General features: G+C 39.1%; 1 protein-coding gene across 4 annotated transcripts in view; it reads right to left on the bottom strand.

Moving 5' to 3' along the window:
* FER (FER tyrosine kinase) overlaps nt 1-13,525 on the bottom strand; it is a 418,243-nt gene that overhangs the window by 39,362 nt on the left and 365,356 nt on the right. The window lies entirely within an intron of this gene.

Below are 13,525 nucleotides of genomic sequence, written 5' to 3'. Positions count from 1 at the left end.
GAATAATTAATATTACCTGTGTGGGAACTTAATTAGGGCACAGGATTTTTAAATTCCATGAAATGCCAAATTGTCATTTTACTGCCATCAACTGAATCTGAGCTGATATTTAGTAATAGGTGGACCCTTTAGATTATTCAAAGTATTTTTAAAGCCAAGTAATTAAGTAAGTAAACTTGACACTTTCCTTGTTAAGACCTTGTTATTTTGACACAAGTAGTCATTCTTCTGAATACATGCTATAAGATAATATATAATTTGGACTATGAGGCCCAAAATTTGATAACAATGATGGCAGAAATAAGAAATGGAACAATTTCTGGTTATTTAATCTGGGAACTGATTAAGTAAACACTACTACGTCTCCATTACACAGATGAGTTTCTATGTTCTAAGAATAGAGTATTCTAGGGTTGCTGCTTGACATACACAAAAATAATCTTTATGTATGTAAATATGTATGTATGTATAATGTATCTATCTATCTATCATCTATCTATCTATTGTAGGCTCCACACCTGGTGTGGAGCCCAACATGGGGCTTGAACTCATGACCCCGAGGTCAAAACCTGAACTGAGATCAAGAGTCAGATGCTTAACCGACTAAGCCACCCAGATGCCCCAAAACTCTCAGTATTTTATATCAAAAGACACACTTCTAATTTACTTTTTAAAAGTACTATTTCATCTTATAGGATCTAGCTACTAAAAATAAACAAGGACATACACACATACATCCATACAGACATATGTATGTACATATTAACCAATAAGTCTGTCGTTTCAACTTTCCTTTATTAAGACCTTACTAGATACCAGGGCCTTTGCTATATGCTACAGATAAAGATAACCTAATTCCTGTCCTCAAACAAACAGTTCAATTTTGTAAGAAGAGATAGCTATGTAAGCATATAAACTACAGTATTAGAAATTACAACTGTGAGGGTTAGGAGTAAGCTCTCAGAGACATGTGTAGTATGAAAAATATGGCCATAATATTTTGTACTTCACCCTGTGTCCAGGCTAACCTGCTACTCTGACAAGAAGAATTTGGCAGAAGTAATGTTATGAAGTTCTGGACTGTAGGCCTCCAGAGACTTCCAGCTTCTACTTTTGTCTCCCTGGAACACTCCTGATACCATGTAAAGAAGCCTGGGTGAGAAGCTGTGTGTGGGGGAGGCAGACTGGTAGGGCAGCCTGCAGTCCATTGGAAGGCTCCAGCCATGTGAGTGAGACTAAACTAACCCTCTAGCCCTAGTTAAGCTAGTGCATATCTATCTGAAGCCACATAAGTGACCCTAAGGGAGAAGAGTAAAAAGCCACTCGACTGAACCCAGCCCAAACTGATGGAACAAAAAGAAATAAGTGATTGATTGTTGTTTTAAGTCACTGTATTTGGGGTGGTATTTTATGAAACGAGAGATAATTGGTACAACAGATTTAGTAACAGCGAGAGCATGTTAGCTCAACAGCAAGGATGGGTAGGGCAGAGTTGGAGATAAGAGACCAAAGAAAGCTGTCACTGTTCATGTCTTCTCATCCATCCCCAATAGAAAACTGTGGCAGGCACCTTCTCACTGGTGCAAGGATTTCTCCTAATTTAGCTTCTGATCTTCAGCTTTGAATATGCTTTCTCTCTAGCATCTAGCTTTTTATTAGCTGAGTTTTCCCTCTTTTAAGCTTTTTTGAACCAATGATGTCCAGGCTTTTGACTGCTATCTCTTCTAGATGCTGCTTCTTGGAACATCTTTGTGTCCAGCCAATGCCATTCCCAAGGGCTCTACCTGGCCCCAAGCTTCTGCACTACCACTTCTAACCGGATATGAAAAGAAGAATAAAGTTTAAACAACTGGCATATGGAAGCTAGTTAATTTAGTGGTAAACTTCCCCGAGATGCTTTGAGGGAATTCTCATACCAGACTAGAGCAAATCACAATAAGTGATAATATGGATATTGATTACTCTAAGTCATCAGTAATGGTTAACTATTGTGGGGTACACTTGGTATCACCAAGCAGAAATATGTGGTACACAGTTTATTATTATTTCCATTAAAATTAAAACTGGTGGGGACAAGGCCAAGAGATAAACGGACTTGATTCCTTAAGAAAAGTGCTATCTATTTAGCACTTAATATTTGCCAGGCACTGTTCTGGCAAAGCAGCGACAAAACAGACTAGAATTCATATCCCTGGGAGATGTACATTCCTCTGGTATGAACTAGTTAAATGATGCATGATCAAATAGGGCACATCTAAAAGAATTACTCAAGGACATATTCCATACAATGTAAAACGGGGATCCATCAAAGGGGAAGGGGTAGGGAGCAAAGAAACATGTGACACAATTATATCTAAATAACTATTGATTCATTCTGTTAAAAAAATATGACAAAAACCTAGATGGCTTCAAACTGCTTAGTGGAAGGGAAGAGACAGGAGGGAGGAGAGTACAAGGAAAAACAGGCCCAAGTCCTCATGCTGCTCACATGAGAAGAGAACAGGATTAAGATGGAAGAAGCAGATGCTAACACACAAAAAGCGGGTGTGGTACTTCCCACTACCACCGGAAAGTAGAATTGAGGGAAAAGAGCACCCATTAGAATAAAAAGAACTACTCTATGTGACTAAAAAGTAGAGCTCACCAAAAAGGTAGGTGTTAATGATCCTAAATGAAAATGTTGCAAATGATGAAAACAACAGGGAATTTAGACACACTGTGAGTTAAGGGCAAGAACAAAGGAAGCACAATTCAAAGCAGACTTAGAACCAATCAGAGGGGGGAAATGTATAAAACATGTAATAGGTGGCACGTCAGTAATACCAGCAGAGATGAAGGGAGACAGCAGCAGCAGCAAATGTCACACAGGGACGAGAGGATCTGTTTTCTACACAAACAACAACTCAACAAACATTAATAAAGGAAAATGGAGGCCATCTTTGAGTATTTTAACAGCACTATCACTAATGGAAGGAAGGTCACTCAGATTGGATCCATGTGGGAACAGAGTAATTATGGGATCCCACACTGGAGCAGTGTGTGGTCTGATTATTAAACAGGCAGTGACGTCATTTTGTGGAGAAGTTGTGCTGGCTTCACTGCTTGGCTTGTTTAAAGCAAGGGTGACCAGGGCCTCTGGGAAAGCCTTACTGGGAGCAAATGTGTCTTTGAGAAAGAAGGGAGTGGTAAGTCTTCTACTAGGGCCTCTCTAGCTGTAACCTCAGAACCAATTACTTTTTTTTAAAGCTAACTAGTTTAGGTTTTCTGCAATTTATTTTGGTCACTGATTCTATTAATACAACGAGAGGCAAAACAAAACAACCATTATGCAGATAAAGTGTTGGTTTTATTTTCTGAATGTTTCTGTAGACCATTATATTACCTATAGAACAGACATGTAAATCTCATCAAACTGCCATATGCTAAATAATGAAGTTATTGTCTAAAACCTAATCAGGCACCCCGACTATTCTATAAAAGTTTTCTTCATATTCCGGATCCTATTTATGTCATATTATCAAACAATATACTAAGCAGTAATGTTTTAAAATGAATGGTCAGTATTTTCTTTAAAATAAAGTTGAATTCTGGGGCACCTAGGTGGCTCAGTTGGTTAAGTGTCTGACTTGATTTCAGTTCAGATCATTATCTCAAGAACGTGAGATTGAGCCCTGCATCGGGCTCCATACTGGGCATGGAGCCTACTCAAGGGTCTCTTTCCCTCCCTCTCCCTCTGTCCCTCCACTCCCCTCTAAAAAAAAAAAAAAAAAAAGCTTTAAAAAATTAAAGTCGAATTGTTCGTACTAAAATTAATTTTATTCTTGTTTGATCATAGTGGAAGAGCAGCTGCTCATTTTTATGCCAATATCTATTTTTTTTCTCTAAAAATGGTCTCACCAAATTTCTTTCCAACAATAATAACAAAGAATTCCACTCATGCTGAACTAATAATGGTTCAGGGAGATAATTTATGAAAAAGAAAAGTCTTCCTGGTTTAAAAGATAAATGGCAGAAAGATAAGGCCCAAACTCAAAAAAGGGATCATCATTTACTAAAAACTCCAAAGCACCGACTGCGTTTAGTAAGATGCCGATAGTATTCAAGAGAGTGACAGTCAGTGGATAAACATTTTAGTTGATAGTGTGATTATGAGTAAGAAAAACAGACAATGCTGAAGAAAGTGGGTCTAAATTATATAGCAAATGAGACAGCAGAGTTCCTGTCTATAGGAATTTTTAGGATGTTAGCATATGGGGAGGTGACCGAACCTTTCCTCTGGGACTGTTAAAGAAGGGTAAGATCACTGATTCAGCAAACATTTTCTAGACACCTAATTTGTAGCAAACACTGACAGTGTTAGAAAAGACCAGGTTCCTGTCCTTACGGAATTTATACTATGGTGGTAAAAAGTGATCTCACAGGAGAGAGAACAAAGGTCTGCAGAGGACATGATCAAGTAGATGGGGAAAGATGGTCAGAAACGCTTCATGCTTGGGCTCCCTGCTGGGTGTAGAGCCCACCGAAGGGGGGAAAAAATGAAAAAAAGAAAAAAAAAGCTTCATGCTTGAGGATAACCTTGCTAAATAATTACACCCTTGCTAAGGCAATTATCCAGACAGGGAGACTATGTTTGACACGACCTATGGAAAAAAAATTTTCAATCTTCTCATTACATAAAGGATTGACTAAATAACTCTTCCAGTGTTATCAAATTAAAATAACTCAGTTTTCTAAACATTCACGCTAAGTTCTAGTCAAATTTAAATGTTTGTTGTTTCAAGCCTTATGCATGTCTGAACTTTCACATATTTCCCCAGGCAAAAAAATATTTTTCTACAGGATGGTATGAAAAAGGTATGTACATGACACCCAAGGAAATAGTCTTAGAAATGCTACAGAAAAACAAAAAGAAAAGAAAAAGACAATTAAAAGGGGATTTCCAATGTCTTTTGAGTTCTAGGAAGAGATGGGATAGGACTCAAACTGGGAGTCCCAGAAAAGGCAACTGAGTATATTCTGAACAGAAGGTGCAAAATCAGAAATAAGGTAAATCAGTAAGCAGTGTAGGTCTCAGATCTGGAAGCCAGAACTAAACTATAAAATTTCAGAAACAAAAGCATAGGAGAAAATCTTCATGACCTTGGGTACGAATTTCTTAGATATGCTACCAAAAGCATGATCCATAAAAGAAAAAATTGAGAAGTTTAGACTGCATTAGAATTAGAAACTTCTCTTGAGAAGAAAAAAAAAAAAAAAGGACAGCTACAGCTGAGGGAGAAAATATTTGCGAAGTATCTGAACCAGGACTTGTATTAAAAATATAACAAATGCTTACAACTAAATAACAAGACAACAGCCTGATTAACAAAAAGTGGGCAAGAGATTTGAACAGACACTTCACCAAAAGATGACATGTGAATAGCAAGTAAGCACATGAAAAGAAGCTCAACATCATTAGTTGTGAGGAAAATAAAATTAAAACCACAACGTTCCCCAGAATGACTAAGAAAAGACTAACAGTAAGAAGCGTGGCTTAATTGTGCAGAGAAGCTGCAACTCCCATACGTTGCTGGTGGCCATGCAAAATGCAACAGTCGCTTAGAAACAACTTGGCAGTTTCTTATAACGTTAAACATAATTTTCCCCATGCAACCCGCCCATTCAACCTTTAGAGATTTGCTCAAGAAAAATAAAAACATACATTCACACAAAGACGTACATATGAATATTTATAGCAACTTTGTTTATGATAGCCCCAAACTGGAAATAATCCATATGTTCATCAACTGGGGCTAGAAAAACAAACTACGGTATAAAATGGAATATCCCTCAGAATCTAAAAGGTAAGAACCATATGCAACCACATGGATGGATCTATAAAGCACTATGTTTTCAGTGAAAAAAATCTAGAACAAAAGATTATATACTGAATGGTGCCATGTAAATAAAATTTTAGAAAAGGCTAAACTATAACGAGAGAAAACAGATTAGTATCCCCGGGGCCAGGGGTAGGAGAAGGGGACTGAATACATAGCAGCACAAGAAACTTTCTGGGGCGATGGATGCGTATTGCTCGTTACATGATTGTACACATTTGGTAAAACTCACCCAACTGTACCTTAAAACTGGTGCGTTTTATTGTATTTAAGTTACACCACAATAAAGGTAAAATATTATGTAAGGGGCCCTATGTTATAAAGCTAATGGTATTATTATGTATAAAAAACTTGGATGAACATGATAATATGGGATATCTTAACATGGGATTTTAAAAAAAATTAAGGACCACACAAATAATTTATTGTTAAATTTAACTTAAACCAAGCAAATAAATATATTAAAATATTGCCTTTCTTCAATATATGAAAACGCTTCTGAGGATTAATATTCTGCTTTATTATCTTGGTGAGGTTTCTGTCCATTTTCACAGGACCAGCCCTGCACCGTGATGAGCATTTGTTAGAAGAAGGAAAGCTTGGATGAGAGTGTGTACATTTAAAGCATGTGGCTTTTTCCAAAACTGAAAGGCTAACTGGTCTATATGGCACTTACATTTTGTGTTATAACCTTTTTTGTTTTTTGTAAAACAAACTAAAATTCAATAAACTGTCTTTGTATTACTTTAAGGATATATCTCATTAAAAAGATGGTATTTACATTAATACCCAAATAAAATCCCTTTTATTTTCCTTTAAGCACTTATAATGCCAAACTCTTACAAAAGAAACTAAGAACTGGAACTCTTAGAACTTAGAGATTGAGTTATACTATTAAATGTTATGTAACTCGTCATTTATCTATTTTTTATTTCATATTTTTAAAAGATACTAATGGTACAAAAATAACTTGAAAACAAGGCATTCCTGAAAAAACACATACTTTTTTTAGATCACTAGAAACATTTAACGAATTATTTCAAGATTTTCCTGGCCTCAAAATTAAAAATAGTTTAAAAATATTCATTACAAAAGTACCCTTATGTTTACTGCAGCATTATTTACAATCACCCAGATATGGACGCAGCCCAAGTGTCCATCCACAGATGAATGGATTAAGAAGAATGGGATACTACGCAGTCATAAAAAGAATGAAACTTTGCCGTTTGCAACAACATGGATGGATCTAGAGGGTATAATGCTAAGTGAAATAAGGCAGTCAAGAAAGACAAATACCATATGATTTCATTCGTATGCTGAACTTAAGAAACAAAACAAACGAACAAGGAAAAAAGAGATAAACAAAAACCAAACTCTTACATATAGATCAGGGGTGGTTGCCAGAGGGGAGGCGGGGGGATGGGTGAACTAGGTGATGGGGATGAAGACAACACTCACTGCGATGAGCACTGAGTAATGTACAGAACTGCTGAATCATTACATTGTACATCCGGAACTACTGCAGCACTGTGCGTTGACTACACTGGAATTGAAATTAAAATGCTACTTAAAAATTACTTATTAAGCACCTAATATGTGAAAAAAATCTACCTATAGAAACTCCTAGAAAGGAACAATTAAATAGTGAACCTTTTATAAACAATGATCCTGGAACACAATACGGTCACAGTATCAGGGTCACACTTTGCATTACGCAACTGGTCCTGTTTTTCCTATTTTTAGTCTTATACATTTACTTTTGCTTGTGATCTTTGCATTTGGTGTTTATGTGTGTCAAATCCCCCAAAGCCTTTAAGTGCACCTTGAAGAGACAGAATTTGAAAAAGGTCATTACGTTCAGAGCGGCAAGAAAGAAAATAGTACATCGTACTGTGGTTTCCCCCCACGCTCCCACATGCTGCCTCCATCAGTCCATCAGATTCCCAAGAGAAAGTTCGAGTACGTAAGGTCTATGTTTAGCTTAAATTCAGAATCCAGATAGAAAAATTCTCAGTGCGTTTTACCAAGTCACACAATTGGTCGGTCCCAAAGGTCTGTCTTCATCTAGGACGGAGACAGGTGACTTTGTGCGTACGAAATGAGACTCAGAACAGCTCCCATGGTGCTGCTCAAGGCTGCCGAGTTATGTCTACTGTCCGCTTTAAAATCAGACAATATAAAACTAAGGGCAATAGAAAGGAAAACAAAACACGAAGACTTAAAGGAGGTGGTGGTTTGGACCAGGATTTGATGAATTAATTTACGTAGTACCGACAGTGAAATTTAACAGCTCTGGGTACGGATACCTGCAGTAGGGAGGACATTTTACGTGATGGGCTAGTATATTGCACAGCCAGGTAACGACTGGAAGCCTCCAGAATAGGATTTTTCTTCTTATGAAACATTTACAAAGAATATTTGCGATTGCATATATAATATTCCTTCAAGGAAAGTTATTAAGATACCGATACAGAAAGGAAATGAGAGACAACTGAACCAGTTCTGCATCTGGCAGCCGGCTGGGCTTCTTGGTGGACGGGATGCCTCATGAATCTCTCCTCATGCTTGTCAACTGACTCATCCCTGTTTCTTCCCATGTGGTCTGAAGACAAAATCAGTATCACTAAGTCTATAATCTGACTGAAGCCCGAAGAGCTCGCTGGATAGCTTCACAGGCTTACTTTGAATTTTAGGGGGAGAAACCTATATAGGACACCTTATTCCCATTGTATGACATCTGAAAATAGTAAGCATGAATGGCAGTCCAATTTATCACAAAATATTCATTTGATCTGAGACAGAAAGATGTCTTGGGCTCATTTTCTTTCCTCTCAGCAGAAGCTCTTACAATATTCAAGTTGGGACAGAAAAAGAAATGAGTCTTTTTCTTCGTCACTTTAATAACCACAACTAGGAAAACAGAATTTCAATAGGCAGGTAAATTAAAACTAGTCAATGGCCCGTTATCAGCGCAGATGATCTGCTCTGTAGATTACTGCAGTCACATTCTGTTTTTGTGCAGAGCCAGTGTGAGAGCCTTGCGGAGGGTGGGCTGGGACTATTCACAGACTTGAGTCCGTGACTCTGCATTCATAATTTGACCTTCAAATGTCACTGAAGTATGTTTCACAGCAAAAGTGCTTTCTTTTGGCACCTGTCTGTCTAAGCTACAATCCTGGAATATCATTTTGGGAAACAGGATTCTTTTGACACTGTTTACAGGATTCCTCTTTCGCTGTGACACACACTCAACATTTATATGCTTTTTGACAATTATTGTTCTATTATAAATGAACGTTTCTAGTTTTCTAGTCTACATGTACTATCTCCCCAGTAAGATTTTAATCTCTTTAACAAAAAGAATGATTCTACTTTTAATTCTCATAAGCAGTCTTTGATTCATTCCACAAATAGGGTGATCTCTGTTCCTCGCACCAGCTGGGCACTTTGGGGGCGGCAGCCCATCACTAAACTATGTTGTGGGGTAGAACGTAGTTTGGTGTTACAAGAGCCGAACAAAACTATGTGATGGTGGCAGACTGAAAGTAAAGATTATTTCTGATTGGTGGATGGCAGGACAATGTAAGAAGAAAGAACAATGAGTTGGGCCCCTTGAAGAAAGAATAGGGTTTTGAGGCTCCGCAGTAGGCCCGAAGCCCAAGAAGACTGGATTTCGGGTCTGAATGTCATGGCACGGCAATGGTGAGCCACGGAAGATTTCTTGAGAGAGGCATTATGAACACAGCTGGGATTCAGAAGATTATCAAGGGAAAGGCAGGTGGCGATTGAAGAAAAGGAATAGAAATCATAATTCTAGGAGGAGGTTGGCGTTCTTAAGTGAAGCATTCTCCCTGCCATCATTTTTCTGATTCATTTGTTTCACAGACTCCCCAGCTTCTTTATGTAAAATACAGACAATTTTTAAAATAAGCATTTTGTTCTCCTAACTCAGATCCTCCCTCCCTTCTTCATCTAGCTAAAATCCTACTCATTCTTCAAAATCGAACTCAAGTATCATTGCCTTTGGCAAGTCCTTCCTGGTTGTGTACCACAGCACAATTCTGTATCTCACTGAATGGTAATCACAGCCTTACTTGTCTGACTCTGTCTTAAATGTCAGCTCTGTGCAGAACCTCTTACGAGAGTCTGGCACCTTAACACCCAAGTCCATGTGACATAGTACTTCTCAATACGTTTGCTAAATAAATGCATCCAAGTCCCCAAGTCCCCGGTATTCAAATATTACTTAAATCGGGAAGCTAAATTTATAGTAGAGAAGATCTGGGTAGGCAAACTAAAATCTACAATTTAGAAATAATAAAATTCCATAAAAATGGAGAGTCCCTAAGGAAAATGAGTCAATTATTTTTGGAAGCTTATTCTCACAACAGGAAATCTATCAAAGTTAACAGCACTGGAGCAAAGAGGCAGACTCATTAGGGGATTGCTTGAAATGCTTAATATCAGAAAAAGAATATCAGAGCTCATTGCCAGTGATCAAATAAAACCACTAGCAATGTACACTCCAGCAAAAAAGTCCAACTAGAAGATAAATGGTTTAAAAAAAATTACAGTCCAGGCACGGCAGATCAAGGAGAATGGAATTTAGAACAGTGGAAATTTTACAGCCTTCCTCTATTGCTGATCACAGCAGCAAATTGCATTTTAAAGTGTTTTCAGAGAAACAGTCACTAAGAAAATTCGTGTAATGCTGAACTGCCAGCCGATTTTAAAACACAAGTGTTTCTGAGAAGCTACTGAAGACTTAATTCAATATAATTGTCTATAAATTTTCGAATCATTGAAAAATAGTAACTCCACAGGCTTGACTGGCTTGGGGGGATAGCAGAAGGCTACCCTGAGCTTCATCACAATGTAACCAGTATGAAATCCACATAGCTGAGCAGTTTTCCATAAAATACTCTGATATTGCTGGCTTAAATGGCCTATGAGATATAACTGGCTGGGTCTCAGTTCAGTTTACTTACTTACCAAGTTTATCCTACCGCCTCTTCTCCACTGACTCTTTCCATTAGCATCTGAACATAAAAACCCTGCGCTTGACCTCACAGGACCCTCCCATTTCTCTCCTCTGTGTCCCTAGCCTTTTGTCTCCTTCCTTGGCACTATGATGTGACTTTACCTGTCACTTTATTGGAAGTGCTCTTGTCTCCTGTGGTATATGCTATGCACACTCTGGCACATAGGCTACTCTCTTGGCCTCTAAACACTTGGCACTTTTCTTGGCACTTGCCATTACTGATGGCTGCCTCTTTGAAATTCTTCCTTTAGCTTCTAGGATACCAGACCACCTTCAACTACGCCCTCTTGGTCTCTTCTGCCCATGAAATCCTGAAACATCAATGTTCCCCAAGGTTTGGTTCCAGACACTCTCTTCTCTGTCTATAGGCTCTCTCTGGATGATCTCACACACCCTATGGCTCCCACTGTCATCTACAGGCTCATGACCCCTAAATCCCCATCTCTATCGTAGATCCCGTCTTTGTTCCAGAGCTTACCGATATGCCGCTGGACATCTCCACTGTACTACCCTACAGTGGCCTAAAGTTTATCATGACCCTACGTGGTCCTCCTGTGGTCCCTTAACAGAGAATGGTACTACCATCCACTTGGTTGCTCAAGTCATAGTCGGGAGTGTCGTGTGTGACACTGAACCCCATTTTTACCCTTACATTCTATTAATGACAAAACCTTGTCCATTTTACCAACTTAAGGTTGTTTAAATTCATCAACTGCTGTTTGGTCACAGTGCAATTCCTTTATTTCAGCCCACTGTCACCTCTCACCTGCTAGCTTGCTTGGTTTTAGGCTCCTTCAGCCTGTTCTCTACACTGCAGAGGCAGCAATATTTCTACAAGGCAAATCTAATCATTTCACAACCTTATTTAATGAGTCCAAATTGCTCTCAAGAAAAAGTCTAAATCTCTTAAAATAGCACGTAAGGATTTTCATGATTTGGCTCTAGTTTATTTTTCCATTTGTACTTAAAAAAAAAAAGTTTTCCCACTTCTTACTCATTACAAACACACTTAACCATCAGTTTGAACCCTTTTCCTCTTCTCATCCACAGAGATATCATGAGAAACCTCATCAAACACCTTGGTGAAATCTAGATGTAACCACAGAGTCCCTCATCTACCAGCATATGCACTCTCAAAACATGAACAGGAAGAGGTGTTTTATGAGTTCACACTGGCTCCTGTTGACATCACTTTGCCTTGTATGGATTCACCATCTATTTAATAACCCATTTGAGAATTTGGTAAGAGTACCATCAAGCTCACTGGTATGAAGGTTTCTGAATCTACTTTACATCCTTGTGAAAAATCAAGACGATATTTGCAGACCCCGCACTGTAGCTCCTCTTCTATTCACCAGAGATCTTTAGATCACCATCGGAAGTTTAGAGATCTCACTAGCAGGCTTTGTTTGCCTCCTGGGCTACAGTCACCAGAGCCAGGAAACCCATCGTGGCAGTTTACGCTTTCCTCATCACTCCTGAACTGCAAGGACCTCCTAGCAAGGTCTGTCTTCCTGCTTTCTGTTTTCTCCTTAGTTGCCCTGCCACTTGCTAAAATGATCACATCTTTTCCAAGTACTGGCTCTTTTCTTCCTAATCTGAACATCACTCTCCAACCAATATATATTATATCATACTATATATATATATATATATATATACACACACGCACACACACATACATACACACACACACACACTCCCATCTCCTTTTCTGACTACTCTCCATATTTGTTAATAGCCTCAGCTCATTTTAATTTTTAACCTGCTGATGCTATTTTCACAGAGTTTCTCACTAGAGAGTACCCTAGGCAGTAACATGAGTTAGTTAAGTCACGTTAGTATCTGGTTCCTTTATTCCTCCACACGTGAAGATATGCCACCGTACAGTTCTTAGCCGCCGTACAGTTAGGTGGACTGTGTGCCACAGGGATGTGTGACATGTGTCACTTTGGGGCCAAGGGAGCGAAAAGCTCCTACACGGCCATCGATCTCTCCTTGCCAAAGCAACTGCACATACGGAGATGGAAGACCCCTAAGAGGAGCCCACCTGGATCTCTACGTCACTGCGTCGGAGAAGCTGCTCCGGAGCCACAGGACTACTCACGCATTCTCCACCAGCAAGGATGCTGTCCCTACATAAAGCCATTGAGACGTAGCAGCTATTTGTGGTTGCAGCATACAGGTCAACCTTGCCTAGCTAATATAGGATCTTTCACCATTGTTTTAAAATTTCAGTTTTCAAGGGCTCCCATTCTGATCGAGTTTTCTCCCCCTTTAGGATCTTAAGATGCTACAGTAGGTTGAATAACTAGCCACTCGCCACCCCAAAGATGTCTATGTCCTAACCCTCCCAACCTAGGAATACGTTACCTTACATGGCAAAGGGAGCTTGGGATTTTGAGATGGAAATTACCTGGGCAGGTCCAATGTCATCACGAGCAGTCTTATAAGAAGGAGGCAGTAGAGGGGCACCTGGGTGGCTCAGCTGGTTAAACGTCTGCCTTCGGCTCAGGTCATGATCTCAGGGTCCTGGGATCAAGCCCTGCATCAGACTCAGTGGGGAGCCTGCTTCTCCCTCTCTCTCTCTGCAACCCTCCCCCCCCCC

Source organism: Ailuropoda melanoleuca, chromosome 3, assembly GCF_002007445.2.
Source record: "Ailuropoda melanoleuca isolate Jingjing chromosome 3, ASM200744v2, whole genome shotgun sequence".
Taxonomy (NCBI): domain Eukaryota; kingdom Metazoa; phylum Chordata; class Mammalia; order Carnivora; family Ursidae; genus Ailuropoda; species Ailuropoda melanoleuca.
This window is presented reverse-complemented; position numbering and strand designations above follow the sequence as displayed.